The 18,620-nt window shown below is 42.8% G+C and overlaps 1 protein-coding gene across 1 annotated transcript in view; it reads right to left on the bottom strand.

The window, feature by feature from the left end:
• LOC119974633 (serine/arginine repetitive matrix protein 3-like) overlaps positions 1-18,177 on the bottom strand; it is a 753,111-nt gene extending 734,934 nt beyond the window's left edge. The window contains exon 1 of the mRNA XM_038813686.1: positions 18,119-18,177. The gene's annotated coding sequence lies outside the window, so the exon portion shown is untranslated. The remainder of the gene's footprint in view (positions 1-18,118) is intronic.
• Between the last annotated feature and the right edge of the window lie 443 nt (positions 18,178-18,620).

The following is an 18,620-nucleotide window of genomic DNA, read 5'->3' as shown; positions in this document are numbered from 1 at the left end:
GGCTGCAATTCGGAATTTTCCCGATGATTCCAACTGCCTGTTATTTTTGTCGACTAGGTATCATTAACCCAGTGCTCTCTTAAAATGACATTGGGTTGGCAATTTAAATCCCTTCCAGAAATACAAATTTTCTTGCCTTTGGCGTTTTTGTGCAAGCAGATGAATTCCCGAAGAATGTGGGAACTTCGCCAGATAAGTGATTTTGTGAGCACTTGGGGGAAACCTGATTCAGGAAACCATTGACAAGCAAGTTTTAAAGCTGTTGCCAATACCTGCTCATATCTCCCATGCCTTATCCACACCCCTACCGCCCCCTCCCCACCCCCAAACGCCCCTGTACCTTCTCACACCTCTCAATATCCTTTGCCTCCTCAATCCCCCATGCACCCTCCATTACCCCCATGGTCCTTTCTTGCCTCTCCTACATCTTTCATGCTCACTCTCCCAGTATCCACTATGTACAGAAAAAAAGAACCATTGGCAAGTCTGCGGAATGCTCCTGAAACTGACACAATCAGCAAGGAGGCTTTGAAAAGCTTCATTGAAAAAAAGTGTTCAGCTTACAATCTCAAACGTTTCAAGCAACCACAGCCAATCATAACATCAATGTCAAATGCTTTCATCAACATTAAACCTCTTAATCTTGTGTAAATAAACACACACATTGAAAAACCACATCAGAGAGTGAATAGGTTATTGCAAGGTAACAAAGATGTCCACCATCCAAAGCTTACTCTGCAAGCTTGTCAACAGACCCCTGCTGAGTACATAATGATAATAATCTTTATTAGTCTCACACGTAGGCTTACATTAACACTTTAATGAAGTAACTGTGAAAATCCCCTAGTCACCACACTCTGACGCCAGTTCGGGTACACTAAGGAAGAATTCAGAATGTCTAATTCACCTAACAGCACGTCGTTCAGGACTTGTGAGATGAAACCGGAGCGCCCAGAGGAAACCCATGCAGATACGGGGAGCATGTGGAAACTCCGTACAGATGGTGACCCAGGTCTCTGGCACAGTGCTAGCCACTGTGCTACATTAGAGTGAATTAGCCATTCTTGAAGCATTCAGAGTGAGGTTATCTGGAAAATAGATGTCTGGTCATCTGTCCTATTTGCCCCTGTGCCTGCCCTTGTTCCTCAGTATCTCAGAAAGTCTGTGAGAGTGGAAACAAGTGACAGGCTTGGGATCACAAGGTCAGGAAACAACTCGCCTCCCATTTTCCGAAGCAGAGCAGATGATCTGGCCCACTCTCTGTGTGCCTATTCTAAACGTAGCATAATTTTAGACTTGGTTCCGCTCAGCCCTCAGACTTCTCTGTGTATCTTTTCTTGATAAATATGACCTCACATTTCATGCAAAATCTTTGTAAATCTTTTTGTATCCACTCCAGGGCCTCTATGTTATATTTATAATATAGTGACAGATTTTGTCGGCATCCTTCCATCTACATTAGAATTATACATAGTACTTCAAGTGTGGTCTAATCTTGGTTCACTACATACTTAGCATAATTTCTCTACATTTCAATTCTATTCCTCTAGGAATAAAGCCTACTGTTTTGGTTGCTTTTAATAGTTTTATTGATCTGTGTCGCTACTTTCAGTGATTTGTGTCTTTGCACTTGCAGGTGGCTTTGCTCCTTAGATACTCATTTGCTGAGTAAGAACTCTTACAACACCAGGTTAAAGTCCAACAGGTTTGTTCATTGTTCATTCACCTGAGGAAGGAGCAGTGCTCCGAAACCTAGTGATATGAAACAAACCTGTTGGACTTTAACCTGGTGTTGCAAGACTTCTTACTGTGCTCACCCCAGTCCAATGCCGGCATCTCCACAGCATATTTTCTGAGTAATATGCATCCTCCTTATTTTTCTTATCAAAAATATCTAAATGCCAAAACAGTTTAGTTGGGTCAAAAGGACAGTCTCAGTGTTGGACACTCAACGGGCAGGATTTTCCATGGAACCTGCTGTGAAGGCTGCCCGCCATTGGCCGGCTGTGGGATAGAACATAGAACAGTACAGGACAGAACAGGCCCTTCGGCCCTCAATGTTGTGCCGAGCAATGATCACCCTACTCAAACCCACGTATCCACCTTATACCCGTAACCCAACAACCCCCCCCTTAACCTTACTTTTTAGGACACTACGGGCAATTTAGCATGGCCAATCCACCTAACCAGCACATCTTTGGACTGTGGGAGGAAACCGGACCACCCGGCGGAAACCCACGGTACACACGGGGAGGACGTGCAGACTCTGCACAGACAGTGACCCAGCCGGGAATCGAACCTGGGACCCTGGAGCTGTGAAGCATTTATGCTAACCACCATGCTACTGTGCTGCCCTTGGGATCTTTTGGTCCCATCATTGTCAATCGGGTTTCCTGTGCAATGCGCCCCTCAGTGCCATGAAATCCATGGCGGGGGGTGCACCATTGGCGGGACTGGACGATCCCGCTGGTATTAGATATATCACACTCTTACATCTAACTCAGCACAATCTGCGTTAGATGTAGCACACTCCTACATCTAACTCAGCACAATCTGAATTAGACGTAGCACACTCCTACATCTAACTCAGCACAATCTGAATTAGACGTAGCACACTCTTACATCTAACTCAGCACAATCTGCGTTAGACGTAGCACACTCCTACATCTAACTCAGCACAATCTGAGTTCGACGTAGCACACTCTTACATCTAACTCAGCACAATCTGAATTAGACGTAGCACACTCTTACATCTAACTCAGCACAATCTGCGTTAGACGTAGCACACTCCTACATCTAACTCAGCACAATCTGAATTAGACGTAGCATACTCCTACATCTAACTCAGCACAATCTGAATTAGACGTAGCACACTCCTACATCTAACTCAGCACAATCTGAGTTGAAGAGGGCTTTGTGTGCACGCCAATATTTAAGCTATCCAAATTGATTTCGTATCCTGATGTGAGAGGGCAGACAAACAGAAAAGTTCCTTTATGAACTTCTCTTATTGAAAAGAAATTTAGAAGGATCGATTGGCTTCATTACATCACTCAGCAGTGAAAGTAAGTTATTCCCTTTCATTTTTGGGAACCCTCTTCAAAACCCGTTTTCTCCTCTAATCTATGAATGGATTATTCATAAATCTAACAACTTCAGTCCGCCCCACAGTTTAGAAATCATCTATGTATGTTGGGTTGCACTACATTTGAAAGTAAAGGGAGGAATTAGCAAACTTCACCAATGATCTTTGGTGAAAAATGTGCATGTGAGCATCTGGCGGGAACAGAATTGGATTCAGTTTCAATATTTGCTCTCTGTCAGTACTTATTGTACATGCCCACATGTGTCACCCAAATCAAGAGACAGATATGAAACTGTACCCCAGAGTGTGTGTGTGTGCATCTCAATATCCGCCATTAAATTACAAAATGGTTCATCTCTCCCTCATCTCTATTTATTTGCCTTTGCTCCATTTCCCTTGATACACTTACACAACCCAAATCTGTCAATCTCGGTTTTGAAAGGCCCAAAATCCACAGCCATTTGGGGAATCATTGTTCTAGCTTTTTACTATGTTTTCTGTGAAGAATGGCTTCATGATTTAATTCTTGAACGGACTGGTTCTAATTTAAAGATTATTCTCCGTTGTTCTTGATTATTCTACTTTCTGTTTCTACTCTATTTGTCTGGTAAAGGCCTTGAGTAATTTCTTTCTCAATCTTCCTATATCCAAGTGAATACAAACCAAATTTATACAATCTGTCTTCATAAATTAACAATAGTTCTAGATCTATACATTGATTAGTAAGTAGCAGCTAACGCTTGATACACAATGTGACACTTTAAAAATTGAAAATGGCCACCTATAGGCATTACAACAGCTACTAATGAATGTTTAAGGAAACCTTCACATTCCATAAACCAAATTTGATATGTAACATTAAATAACAAATAGTTATCGATGCATTGCTCTTGGAATGTAGAATATGATAAAGTATGTAATTAGTCCATTATTAGGAATTAACTTTCTTCAAGAATTAATTAATTAAATAACTTTCATCTAAGCAAGGCAGTACTTTATAATGCTAATAAAAAAGGACAGCACGGTGGCACAGGGTTAGTTCTGCTGCCTCACGGCGCCGAGGCCCAGGTTCGATCCCGGCTCTGGGCCACTGTCCGTATGGTGTTTGCACATTCTCCCTGTACTTGTGTGGGTTTTGCCCCACAATCCAAAGATGCGCAGGCTAGGTGGATTGGCCACGCTAAATTGCCCCTTAATTGGAAAAAATGAATTGGGTACTCTAAATTTTTTTTTAAATGAATGCTAATAAAAGTGAAAAAATGTTATGGAAATACAGCATTTTCTGCATTAGAGACCTAATATCTTGAATGCAAAATTAGATGTTAATATAAAGTTTGCAATAAGCGACCACAAAATGTGGCCCACGTAAACTAATATAAAGTTTGCAATAAGCGACCACAAAATGTGGCCCACGTAAACCTCAAAATTACCAGTGATGTCTTCCATTTCTCACACCCATGACCTCCCTCCATGGGTCATTTACTTAGAATTTACAGAACAGAAACAGGCCATTAGCCCATCACCAGCCTCCTGCACACTCCTACGTCTAACTCAGCACAATCTGAGTTGAAGTGGGATTTGTGGGTGAGCCAATATTGAGGCTATCCAAATTCATTTCACATTGGATCTATACCCGGATGTGAGAGGGCAGACAAACTGAAAATTTTCTTTGTGAACTTCTCTTACTGAAGAAAAATGCAATTGGATCCATTGGCATCATCACATCACCCAGCAGGGAAAACAAGTTATTCTCTTTCATTCTTGGGAACCAACTTCCAAACGCAATCTTCCCCTCTACCCAAGAATGGATTATTTGCAAATCTAACAACTTCAGTTTCCCCCACAGTTTAGAAATCATCAGAAATCGCGAACAAATATCCAACAGTTGCCTTTTTGCAATTTTATAAAGGAATGCTTTCACATTTTCTACCTTGCTGCACTGGGTTTTTATAAATGTTTGGATTTTCCAATCAGTGCCTGTCAATTCAATTGGCAGCTCAAGAATCATAATGACAGTCAGCCAACATTTTAACAATATGTATGTCATAGCATTCAGATAGTATTTGTTGACATTCAGAAATACCTAAAACAGAGGTAATTCCAACAGCAAAATAAGCTAGGTCAGTGCCAGTACTGCTGAAGTATGTCAGCTGTCATTCAACAACAAGTACATACTCTGCCAATTCCTTCTCATCTTGCAAAATATGCTTAAGATATAAAATATCTGTAAAGCATGTCTAATAATTACAGAATATAGCCCTTGTATTACACCCTGATAAAAACATAAAGTAACTTTGCCAAGAAGTATTTTACTTGGACTACAGTTTCAAAAAAGCTGGAGATAAAGGTTCCCCTGAGCCTTTTGTGAGATTTCCCTATAAATAACTGGAAGGAGTCAGTAACAGCGCCAGCACATGAATTCTATTGATGCTGCCTACTTTGGGTTCTGCCAAAACCACTCAACTCAAGACCTCATCCCAGATTTGAATAAAAGAAAGTCTTGCATTTACTTAATCTTTCACAATCTCAGAACATCCCAAAGTATTTTCCAGCCAGTTTAGTGGTTTGATGTGTAAGCATTGTTGTAACGTAAGAAACATGGCAGCATGTCTGTGCACAGCAAAATCTCAAAATATATCTGATTTAGTGAGGTTCGTCTGGGGTCAATAATCGACCACAACACCAAGGATGACACTCCAAAACCTTTTCAAATTATACAATGGGATTGTTAACATCCAACTGAGAGGGCAGGAGTATTGGTTTAAGGTCGTATCTCCATTAGTAATCAGTTGTATAACCAGTGCCAAATTCCTACCTATTGGGTGACAGCAGGGGCAGGGGCACCAGCAATCAAAAGCTGAATGGACAACACTATCAGAACAGCAGCCTGAATACTCTGTAATGAGTGGCTTACCTCTTGACCACTTAAAGCCTGTCTTCCATCTACAAGATGCAAGTCAAAGTGTGATGAAATACACTCCACTTGTCTGGATGAGCACAGTTCCAACAACACTCAAGAACCACCAGGCCAAGGCTGCCTGCTTGATTTGCAGCTCATCCACTACCTTAATCCACCATTGCCACACAGTGACTGTAATGTGCACTGTCAGGTCCCCTCAAAGTCAAGTACCATCCTGACTTACAAATATGTCCACCTTTCGATCACTGTCATTAATTTGAAAATGTGGAATTCCCTTCCTAACAGCACTCTGTGTGTACTTACGCCACATAGACTGCTGCTGCTCAGAACCACCTTTCCAAAAGGCCATTTGTGATGGGCAGTAAACGCTGCCTAGACAGCAATGCCCACATAGTGGCACAGTGGTTAGCACTGTTGCCTCACAGCTCCAGGGACCTGGATTCGTTTCCCGGCTTGGGTCACTGTCTGTGTGAAGTTTGCACTTTCACCCCGTGTCTGTGTGGGTTTCTTCCAGGTGCGCCGGTTTCCTCCCACAGTCCAAAGATGTGCAGGTTAGGTGGATTGGCCATGCTAAATTGCCCCTTAGTATCCAAAAGGTTAAGATGAGATTACTGGGTGACAGGGATAGGGTGGAGGCTTAAGTAAGGTGCTCTTTCTAAAGGGCCGGTGCAGACTCAATGGGCCACATGGCCTCCTTCTGCACTGTGAATTCTATGATTCTATATCATGAATACATTTTTTAAACTCATTATTTGACTGGAGCAACTCTCAACATGCCTAATATCTTGGTGCCCACCACAGAATTACCCCCCTCCATGTTGCTGAAGAATGGATTATATACAGAATTTGCTACAACAAACTCACCAAAGAACAGCATATCCCACTTGTGTAACCTTTACACAAATAAGGACAAAAGCATAATTTCATGGTTGCACCTGTCGCCTGCAAGTTCCCTTCCGATTTACATTTCAATGCAGCTTGAACATGTATTGCTATTCCTTCATCATCTTGGGAACAATGCCCTGGAAATCCTATCTAATGCCAACACTTGGAATAGCTAAAGGATTGCAATCGTTCAAGGGAAGACACAAATGACTTCTCCAAGGAAATTAAAATAGAAAACAAGTGGGAACTTGTCAGCATGCCCACATCCTGAAATCTTTTTTCTGAAACAAGGGATGATGCGAGGGTTTGCAGCTGGGAGGGATATTGAAGTCAGATCCTGGGATAACTGGTAGCTGGAGATTGGGCTGAGATGCTCCTTCATCCTAGGCGAGCTGATCATATTAACCTTAATTCACAGCTAACGCTGGGATGACTGCAACACATTCAGGAATTAGAGAAATTCATGGTGGGAGGGAAGAAAAGAGAGCAGAGACAATTTGCAAAGAAATTGTGCTTATATAGATGTGAATGTGTCATGCAAAGAGAATATATGATGAAGAGCCTCAAAAATATGATCCCTATCTCATTCATGGATTGACCAGAACACACTAGTAAACCAGTTCATGTCTCATGGCTCGTTCGGTACATAACAAAAACGACACTAATTAGTAGCTTACAAAAGGGTTTTCTGAGCTTATCTCATTCTGAGGCAAGACTGGCATTAAAATGAGTGGTTACTAGGGTAATTGGTATGCGAAACAGGAATGTCATATCACTACAGTAAGGAATGCTGTTCCGCTGCTGGGATTAGGGCAGATTAAAAAGAGCTTTATTCTGCGTCTACCCTGTGCTAAATCCAATACAGGATCGCCGGATACAAGTGGAAACATTTTCTAATTAGAGGAACTAAGTTATTTTTCATTGGCAGGAAGAGATATAAATAGGAGTTATTAAAATCAACATCTGGCCAATACAAAAATTATTCAGGCACACCCCGGGGGAAAACAGGCTTCCTGTCCTCTCATTCAAAGAATAATTGAGTAAACATAGGAATATAAGATTTAGGAACAGGAGTAGGCCATTCAGCCCTTTGAGCCTGCTCCACCTTTCAATAAGATCATGGCTGATTTGATTGTGGTCCCAACTCCCATTTTCCTGTCTGTCCCCATAAATCTTGTCTATCAAAAGCATGTCTTGAATAAATTCAATGAATCAGCTTCCACTGCTCTCTAGGGAAGAGAATTTACCAACCAACGACCTTTTGAGACATAGAAATTCTCCTCGTCTCACTCTTAAAAGGGATGATGTGGAGGTTGCGGCGTTGGACTGGGGTGGGCACAGTAAGAAGTCTTACAACACCGGGTTAAAATCCAACAGGCTTGTTTCGAATCACTAGCTTTCGGAGCGCAGATCCTGCCTCAGGTGAATGAAGGGGTGAGTTCACACCTCTTTAACCTATGATTATCCCTCTCTCCAGTCACACCGTCTGAACCTGTAAAGACTTAATTACCTGCAAAGACTCACATTCCAAGTACCATCTTGCATCATTGAATTTGTCTATATATGTGTTTGTGGAACCCACCTTTTCATTCACCTGAGAAGGATCATGCTCTCTGAAAGCTAGTGATTCGAAACAATCCTGTTGGATTTTAACCTGGTGTTGTAAGACTTCTTAAAAGGTAGACCTCTTTATTAAACTACGTCCCCCAGTTCTAGTCTCCCCCATAAGTGAAAGCTTCCTCCACCTGGTATCTACCCTGTCAGGTCCTCTTAGGATCTTACAGGTTTCATAAAGATCTTCTCGTTCTTCTTAGCATAAAATTTATACTAAAATAAAATCATTCCTAGATGACTGGACATGAATTACATCTCTGAAACCTGCAGAGCAATTCTTCTCAATTTTAGAAATGTACTGCACCACAGAGCCATCCCACATTTATTGAGATTGTAAGCTGAAGTCTCCATCATATTCACCTAGATCACAAGTGTGGCAAAGGATTTGGATCAAGCAGACTCATTGAGGATTACCACAGTCTCAAACAAACCTGACATTTAAGTGTCCATCAGAAGTTTGATAAGTAACCTCCCAGCAGGAGCAGATCACACTCCCTCACAGATGTAGTACTTTCCATCTTGGAGAAAAAATGACCTAGCACAATCAGATAAAACTGTTCATCATATCTTTTTTTCCAATTATAGGCTGTGCTTTTGATGTTTTCTACGCAGCATCATTTTGTTTCCAGAAATAGGAACTATTTTTTATCCATTCTATGTTGTTGCACTTTAACTACCCCAGCTATCTACAACAACACCATGATGTTAATCAGAGTCAGACTGTCTGATATCAACTTTTGCATCCTTGCTGCAAAGGTGTGTTTAAAATACAGCTTAAAATATATTTGAACACACACTATATATACTATTACCGCTAGTTTAATGTGTCTTCGATTTAACAGCAGCAAAGATTTTCCTTCATAAAAGTCACTAATCTGAGTAGAGAGCAATGAAATATTTGCTGCTGTTAAATCCAAAACTCATAAAACGAGCGGTGATAGTATATACAGTATGTGTTCTAGTACAAAGTATGGAGTAGTTCTGTTGCTCATCTCGGTAGCTGTTCTCTATTATCAAAACGTTATGAAGCTGTACCTCTATTTTTGAAATTTGGAGCGCAATTTTCCCAAAAGATTTATAAGTGTTGACCCCCAGCGGGAAAAGTGGTGAGATTCCCACGAGGGGATCGGCACAATCCAGATCGCAATCCATCCACACAGTCATTTTTTCGCAGCTAGGGGAGATTCCCGTCAGAGAAGAGATGTGCAGGACCTAAAGACACCGGCCAGGCCAGGCCAACTACTCATGAGGTTAATTGCACCCCGATCTCCAGACAACCCTACCACCCCCCAGCCCCCATTCTCGCCCTGTACCCACTCACAGGCATCAGTAGCTCCCTGCTATGGGGTTGGTGAAGCCCCTCCCCTTTCAGACCTCCACTCAATGCCCTCCCTTTCAGGCCCTCCATTTCAGGCCACCCTTTTAATGTTTCCCCCTCCCCCTTGACCTCCCTTCATGCCCCCCTTCGGGCCCTGTCCCTGAAAACCTGGCACTGCTAAACTGGTACTGCCAGGGGACATGCCAGGGCGCCAGGAGACAGTGCCATGTGCTAAATACTGAGGGGTTCCAATGGTCTCTGAGCCCTCGGGCATGGCCATCAGGTCGGGTCTCTGTTGTTCTTTGGGGGGGGGGGGGGGGGGGGGGGGTAGTGTCTGGGTTAATCCAGCATACAACTGAAAATCCATATTTAAATGGAGATTTAAACATGCTAATGATAATGTCGCCGGCCAGGGACAGGAAAAGTCTCAAAAGGGGTTATCCTTCATAGAATCATAGTATTTTCAGAGCAGAACGAGGCCTTTCAACCCATCGAGACTGCCCTGGAAAGAGCATCCCACCTGATCCCACACCTCTACCCTATCCCAGTAACCCAATTACCCCACCTATCCTTTTTTTGGACACTAAAGGCAGTTTATCACGGCCAATCCACCTAACCAGCACATCTTTGTACTGTGGGAGGAAACTGGAGCCACCCAGAGGAAACCCACACAGACAGTGGGAGAACGTGCAAACTCCACACAGACAGTGACCCAAGCCGGGAAACGAACCCGGGACCTTGGAGCTGTGAAGCAACTGCGCTAACCACTGTGCCACCGTGCACCCCACCCCACCCCACCACATATTACATCTGGCCCCTCTCATGAAATTCTCCAGCCATATCACATTTTGAGCTTGGGTGCGCGGCGCCGGAGAATCGCCCCCTTCATTTTTAAAACCTCCAAATGACTGGAAATTCTGCAAGTTAAAATGAGAACAAACTACTTTAAAATATGAGGCCACCTTCCAAGATGAAAATGAAAATGGGCAAATAAGAGGCCCCCCCCCCCACCACCCCCACCCACTCCCCCGCCCTGCCCACGACCACTACTGCCCTCCGCAAAGGGATTGTGAAGAGGGAGCCATTTCTGGTAAATTTACAGACAGCAAAATTTAGCACTCTCTGAAAAAGGTAAATTAAATATGAAGTGCCGGATTTTAATCAACTGTGAGCTTATTAAGACAATGAAGAGCTGCTAGCCTGCCAGGATATTTCCACTCCACCCAACTGGGAACAGACACTCAAACAACCCCCCTCCCTCCCACTGTAATGAGGATTCCAGGAGAGCCTCAAATGTGTCATCTCAGCTGAGAAGGGATAAACTGGCTCCCTTTCGCCCAGCCCCCTTGGTTGATCACAAGAAGATTAATTTAAAAGGATCCCTTTCCTTGTGGATACCTTTTCCAATTTTCCGAGCCCAATATTAATGTTTTAAAAGGAGACAATTTAACCAGGCTTTCTTTAGTTAAAGAAAGAGTTTATTAGCTACTAAATGCAAGAAAAATGATGCAGAACATGCATATATATTCACACAGATTAGAAATGAGAATTGAGTACAACAAGAAGTAAAAAAAATTGGATCGGTCTTTGTCCTGTCATATCATAGAATTTACAGTGCAGAAGGAGGCCATTCGGCCCATCAAGTTTGCACCGCCTCTTGGAAAGAGCACCCTACTTAAGCCCGTGTCTCCACCCTGTCCCCGTAACTCCACCTTTTTTTTGGACACAAAGGGCAATTCACCTAACCTGCACATCTTTGGACTGCGGGAGGAAACCGGAGCACTCGGAGGAAGCCCACGCAGACACAGGGAGAACGTGCAGACTCCGCACAGCCAGTGACTCAAGCCGGGAATTGAACCTGGGACCCTGGAGCTGCGAAGCAACTGTGCTAACCACTGGTTGTCCAAGAAGAGTGTTCTGCAGTTTGGCTGAGAAGTTGTCCTGTTCCTTTTAAGTTGTGGCTTTGCGGACATGGCTTGCTTCAGCAATTAGGGAGGGAGGGAGGGAGAGAGAGAGAGACAGAGAATATTTCCTCCATTGTGTTAGGAGTGTAGAAGATCCCTGTTGGCTTTTACTATCTTGCAATGTGTCAATTGTTTCTGAGATGAAACATCAAAAAATGTTCACCTGTTCTATAATACAATGGCTTCAGCAGTCATGGCAATCAAATTCCTCTGTAATATACAGCCAGTAGGACTTTAAGAACTGATTTTCCAAGCCGCAGGCAGAGATCAGAGGAGAGATTTTTAAAAAAAGACTTCAGCAGAAGGAGTAGTCTGAAGAGAGAGGTCTCTCTCTCTCTCCTGGAACAATTCCAAAAAGTCAGCATTCTAAAATCTACCAATGAACCAGGGTCTCGTAAGAATTGCAACAACATCTACATCCGATTGTATCTAAGGAACCAGCTTATTTAAATGGGTCACAACATTTAACAATCTGTGCCTCAAGGATAAGCAAATGACACCTAACCATATATATTTTAACATTTTATTTGGACTCTACCTGTTCTTTCTTCTGATACCTGTGTGTGTGACATCACACCTTTTAGTATTTTTTTCCTTAGGTTTAGTGGCTAATAAACCTCAGTCTTTGACTCAAGAACACTTCATTTGAGGTCCGTACTGTTCATTAATAGATAGTAAGAGAAAATCATTTGGATTCAGAAAAGGCATCTAAGTGGAAAATAAATTGAAAATGTTTGTTACAACTATCCGAGATGGCTGAATAGAGGGGAGCCATTGCACTCCCCCTCACATGGTCACAATACTAGACAGCTGATGGGATCCTAGGAAATTTGGCAAATTGGATCCAGAATTGGCTGAGTGGCGAGAAGCCACTTCTGGTAATGGTTGAGTGGTGTTTTTTCTGACTGGAAGCCTGTGTCCAGTGAAGTCCTTTGTTGTTTCTGGTTTATATAACTGATTTGGACATGAATGTAGGAGGGTTGATCAGTAAGTTCGCGGCTGATAAGAAAATTGTTGGTGGTAAATAGTGAGAAGGATAGCATTAGATTAGAGGAGGATATAGATGAGTTGGTCAGATAGGCTGATCAGTGGCATATGTAATTTAATCCAGATAAGTGTGAGGTGATGCATGTAGGCAGGACAAACAAAGAAAGGGAATAGATGAACATCAGGATCCTGGAAGCACCAAGGATCAGAGGGACCTTGGTGTGCATGTACATCAGTCCCTTAAGGAGCAGGTCGGGTGGATAAAGTGGTTAAGAAAGCATATGGTATACTTTCCTTTATTAGCCGAGGCATAGAGTTTAAGAGCAGGGAACTGTATAAAATTGAACTGTATAAAATGGTGGTTCGGCCATTGCTAAAGTATAGCATGCAGTTCTGGAATCCACATTATCGGAGTGATGCATTAGCGCTGGAAAGGGTGCAGGGGAGATTTACCAGGGATGTTGCCTGGGCTGTAGAATTTTAGTTATGCAGAGAGATTGGATAGACTTGGGTTGTTTTCCTTGGAGCAGGGGAGACTGAGGGGGGACATAATTGAGATGTATAAAATTATGGAGGGCATAGATAGAGTAGACAGGAAGAAGCTTTTCCACTTGGCGAAAGAATCAATCACCACGGGGCATAGATTTAAGGTAAGAGGCTGGAGGTTTAGAGGGGATGTGAGGAAAAGTTTTTTCCTCCAAAGGTCTGGAACCCACTGCGTGGAAGGGTGGTGGAGGCAGATACCCCCATGACATTTAGAAAGTATTAAGGTGTGCATTTGTGATGCCAAAGCATACAGGCTATGGGCCAAGTGCTGGAAATGGGATTAGAATAGTTAGGTGGTTGTATTTGACTGGTGCAGACATAATGGCCCCAAAGGCCTTTTCTGTACTGTAGACCTCTATGACTCTATGCACAAGCGATGTCATCTCTCAAGGTCATGTGCCCACAGTAACTAACAATGGAAATCGCAAGTGCTAATAAAGGCCCATCAGGGTTAGTTGCCGAGAAAGATTGCGGGTCTCTGTATCCCATGTAAACTGCCAGGTGGTTATGCAGCCATCCACTGTGATGCTTCTTCAACTAGGGAAATACAAGTTCACGAAGAGTGAGAACCAAATGCACACTAAACCCACATACCACTAACATGGTACAATTTGCTCAGATGTATCTACTCACATCTGTGATTCTTTTATTAAGCAGATAAGAAATAACTGTTTGAAAGGCAAAGTAGATTATTCCTCAGACTCTCCAATGTGATCACTGGAAGCAGTCCATCGTATTAAAGTTGAAGGTCATAATAACGTTCACTGTCACTGGTAATACGTTATGAATGGCTGACTGCCTCAGCAGATTTTCATGGAGCAGATGGCATATTTCAATCACAGCCTCCCTTGTGAAGCAAATCATCCTTGCAATTCTGTCTTAGCCGGGTAGCTGACTTTGCTAGTACCCCACTTGCTGGGGGATAATACCTGTAAGTGAAGTACTGCCTCCCCAACTCCTTCCTTTCCTTCCCTAAAACATCACCACCAATGGCTGCTATATCCGCACCCGCACCCTTTTTAAAAAATGTTTTAGAGTACCCAATTCATTTTTTCCAATTAAGGGACAATTTAGCGTGGTCAATCCACCTGGCATGCATATCTTTGGGTTGTGGGGGCGAAACCCACGCAAACACGGGGAGAATGTGCAAACTCCACATGGACAGTGACCCAGAGCCGGGATTGAACTTGGGACCTCGGTATCGTGAAGCAGCAGTGCTACTCACTGCGTCACTGTGCTGCCTATATCCGCACTCGCAGGAAACAAAATCTCTGCTTGTACAAAGCTGAAACGTCCAAATCTTCATTCTTATTATGCCCTTTAAGGCCAGCCCAGTTATAGAGAACCATTTTTTTTTTAATTGGCCACATGTACATACACATGTGAATTGATGCATGAATACACCATTCAGGAAAAGCCAAATCAGCTTTTCAGTGTACTCTTCAAGCTAGGATTATGAATCACAAAGTAGCATGAAATATAGGCCGATGGTCTTTCCAGTGACATCACAAAGTTGCCAAGCAAAAAAACACATCTCTTCATTTCTCAACAAAAAAAAAATCTCGACAGCAGAATCTTCATTTACAGGAGGACATTTCAAAACTGAACATCTTTCCACAGAAGTCTGCCCAGTTTGATCCACAAAAAGAGATAGTAAGGCGATAATAAAACGGAGAAAATAATGCAAAGAAACAGCAAAAGAAATGATGAGATATATCTGAAAAGGTAACTTTCTAAAGAAACAAATGCTGGACATATGCAAATCTTCAGCTTGGTTAGTCAACAGACTCTGCTAAAGAAGCACATCTGTCAGTTCTACTCTGGTAATCTGTTCGACATTAGTGTACTGAGCTAATGAAATACTTGCTAAACATGAGTATTTTATATACAGTAGAAGTGCTTGGCAGTCTGCAAGGCTCAGTGTAGCAGAAAGCAACTCAAGATAATTCTAAATATTTTATAAAACCACATCAAGTTACCTGTGAGGTTCAATATTGCCAAAGAAACATTCAATTCCTCTCCATTTCCTTCCAAGGATGCTGATATATATTGAACATGCGCAATTAACAATGATTCATGAAAACTAATACCAGGTATTGACGTACACTTTTCACTTTTATTCATTTTTCGACATGATTGAGCAGTGTCCACTACACTGGCAGCTGGATTTCCTCCCATTGAATTTGAGCTTCAAGTGCACACTGGCTTTTTCTGATAGTAATTAACTAGCCTTTGAAGTGGCCGAGCAAATCATTCCTTATATCTAACCCTATTTTGGACAACTAGAAATTGGAAAATCATGTTGAACTGGCAGCAACAGCCACATTCTGGGAATGAATAAAACATTTCTCAAGTAATTGACAAGGCTCCATACAGAACAGCTGGATATCAATCTCAGCAAGCAAGAGCTGTCCAAATCATCCCTAAATCCTAATGTTGGAATAAGTGCTGAGGGAGTATTCACCCAGACACATCTGTCCATCATGAAGCGTGGTTCACTAGTACAATGACTGACCAAGCTGGCCGAGTGCGGACGGACGTATGTTGTCAGGCTGGATCTGTTGGAGATGGTGAGGGAAGAATCAAGAGGGAAATATCTACCTGCTCTTGTACTTTGTTGAGTTCACAGAAGCGGTCACACAGGAAACGTATTGAACAAAAGATTTATTTGCAGAAGACTAAAGATTATATACATTGGTCCCAGCCCACACCCAGGCCAGGGTTTTTATATTCTGGTTTGCTCTCCCACTGATGAAGGGGCTCTGCTCCCTTAGCGAGGAAGCTTGTATTCCACGAGACTCTTGGGAAGCCTTATTGGCTTGGCCTGTGGGTATCATGTAAATTACAACATTCCTCCCCCCAAAATCCAAAAACGGAGAAGCCCTGCACCTCTTTTCCTGTGGCTGCCTCTAAGGAATAATCGGGGCAGGACCAGATGGCGCATAACAGTTTGGCAATTGACGTTCCTCGTTGATGGACACGGCAGTACCACCATCGGTGGCTGGTCGTAAGAAGACTTGCCACTGGAAACGTCCAGCGGTGGCACCCCAATTTTGGGGTCTGAATCCTCAGCATCCGCCGTCTCGGCGTCGAAAGCCCCGTGGGACGGTTTCTGCAATGACGGGAGACATAGGGACATCCAGGGGCTGTGTCGGGCCCTCTGAATGAGTATTTCATAATATGGATCTCCTACAGCAGAGATGATCAAGGTGCCTATTTGATTCCCTGTCCCACATATATACCGGCCTGGAGCCCACTTGACACCGACTCCGAAATAGCGCACATGGACCATGTCGCCTGGTGTGGACTGTCTAGGTGGTGCATATCCAGCAGGGCAATGCCCCAGCTGTTCCTGTCCATGGTGTACCTTCCAAACAATATGGGGTAACAGCAGGCTGAGGAGGGTCTGAAGCTGAAGTCCCATAAGAGGTTCCACTGGTACCACGCCGGTGGCATCGTGTGTCGTGGTGCAGTTGCAAAAAAGGAAGCACGCCAAATGGCACCGTGGTCTGTTTGATCCTTCTGCGTTGAATATCTGGGCGGGCAAACCGCTGGAAGTGGGGTGATATGGGGCAGTGCGTATGTGGCGCACTCCATTGGTCCTCGTGAAAGTTTCAAACTGCATACTGGTAAACGGTATTCCGTTGTCGGAGGCCAGTACCTCCGGAATGCCATGAGTACGGAACAAGAGCCTGAGCCTCTCGACCGTCACCCTCGAAGTTGTCGATGACATCCTGTGGACATCCAGCTACTTTTAGTGTGTGGCGATAAGGAGGGGTAACATGGACCGCTGAAAGGTACCAGTTAAAATCAACATGGAGGCGTACCCACGGGCAACCCGATCACTTGGTGTACAGTTCAGATTGTTGGGATGGAATGAAGCACTGGTCTACAGAGATGGGCGATGTCATTCTAGAACCTGCATGAGTGCTTTATATGTTGTGTCACAGGAGTAATGTTAAATTGATATTTTTTCTCACTTCAAAATAATAATATATTATGCGCGCACCCACAAATTTCATAAGGGAGACTCTTCAGGTATTTATTCTTACAGTTACTTATGCTTTTCATGGGACAAATTAAATCAGGAAGCCATCTATTGATGAATCCTTGTTGCTCATTTCAGTAAAGTGCAATAAATCACCCTTTGGCTTGAAGGAGAAACAAATCTACTTTGACAGCGTATGTTTGGCAGATTAATTCACCAGCTGTCAATTGTCAGCAAAAAGACAGCCTGAAAGGTTTCTAATACATTGCTGCAATTTCTTCAGTTGCAGTACTGCAGGAAGATCTAACAAATCTTGCAACAGAAAGCAGTGAACAAGACTGAGAGTGACAAAACCCCTAACGGTGGCCTCCCACTATGGAAGTGAGGCTTTGTTAAAATATACAACCTTCCACTAAAAGCTCAGAAACAGCAAAGACACATGGGCCTTTGACCTAAAAGGAGTGAGTCAACTTAAAGTGGCTTGCACCCACGTTACTGCTGCCCGAGTGTGACCAACAAAGCCATACAAACAGTGACAAAGTAGTAACATGAAATGTCAGGTCTCAGGATTAAACTAATTCTTCACTGAATCACTGACGAACTGTCTTTGTCCTTTGCGACTGTGTTTTGGGAAGATTTTACAAAGTCTGAAATTGTCTTCGATCCTATGGGTCTGCTAGAAACAATTTGAGGAATAAATCACTTGGGAAAATTTGCCCAAACAATGTCATTTTGATCCTGGTGGTCTTGAAGTTTTGAGTGAACAATATAAAAATATTTTAACCAGAATAAGAAGTGTAACATTTCATACCTTGTAAGTGACAATCTTAGTGGTTACATATCTGACGTCCTGATGGTTGAAGGTAACGGTCTGTTAAACTCCATCGGCTGGTATAGCTAGGATTGCAAAAGAAAACAGGTACATTAAAATATATAAAAGAATTGTGAAATGCATCTTTTAAAATGTTTTAGCCTCAGAAAAAGTTTTTATAAAAGAAAATCTACCTATTGCAGTATCCTTTCAGATTGATAATTGAAATAGATACCTCATTATATTGCACAATTAGTCTTTGGTGCACAACATAATTTGTTTAAATTTCAAAGATAAGGATATACCTGCAGTCTTTAGCACTCTCTGAAGAGTTCATGCCTACTGTATACAGTTATCAAAATGATGAGTCTCATTGCAAAGAGAAAGGGACATGTTGCAGACTATAGGCTAATGGACTCGGGCAGCACAACTAGGAATGAGATTTTGGCTGTATTGATTCTCAACAAAAAGTGTAGGCACATTGCGTAATGATGTAGACTGA

Source organism: Scyliorhinus canicula, chromosome 12 (genome assembly GCF_902713615.1).
Source record: "Scyliorhinus canicula chromosome 12, sScyCan1.1, whole genome shotgun sequence".
NCBI lineage: Eukaryota > Metazoa > Chordata > Chondrichthyes > Carcharhiniformes > Scyliorhinidae > Scyliorhinus > Scyliorhinus canicula.
Note: the sequence above shows the minus strand (reverse complement) of the source record. Positions and strands in the feature narration are given on the sequence as shown.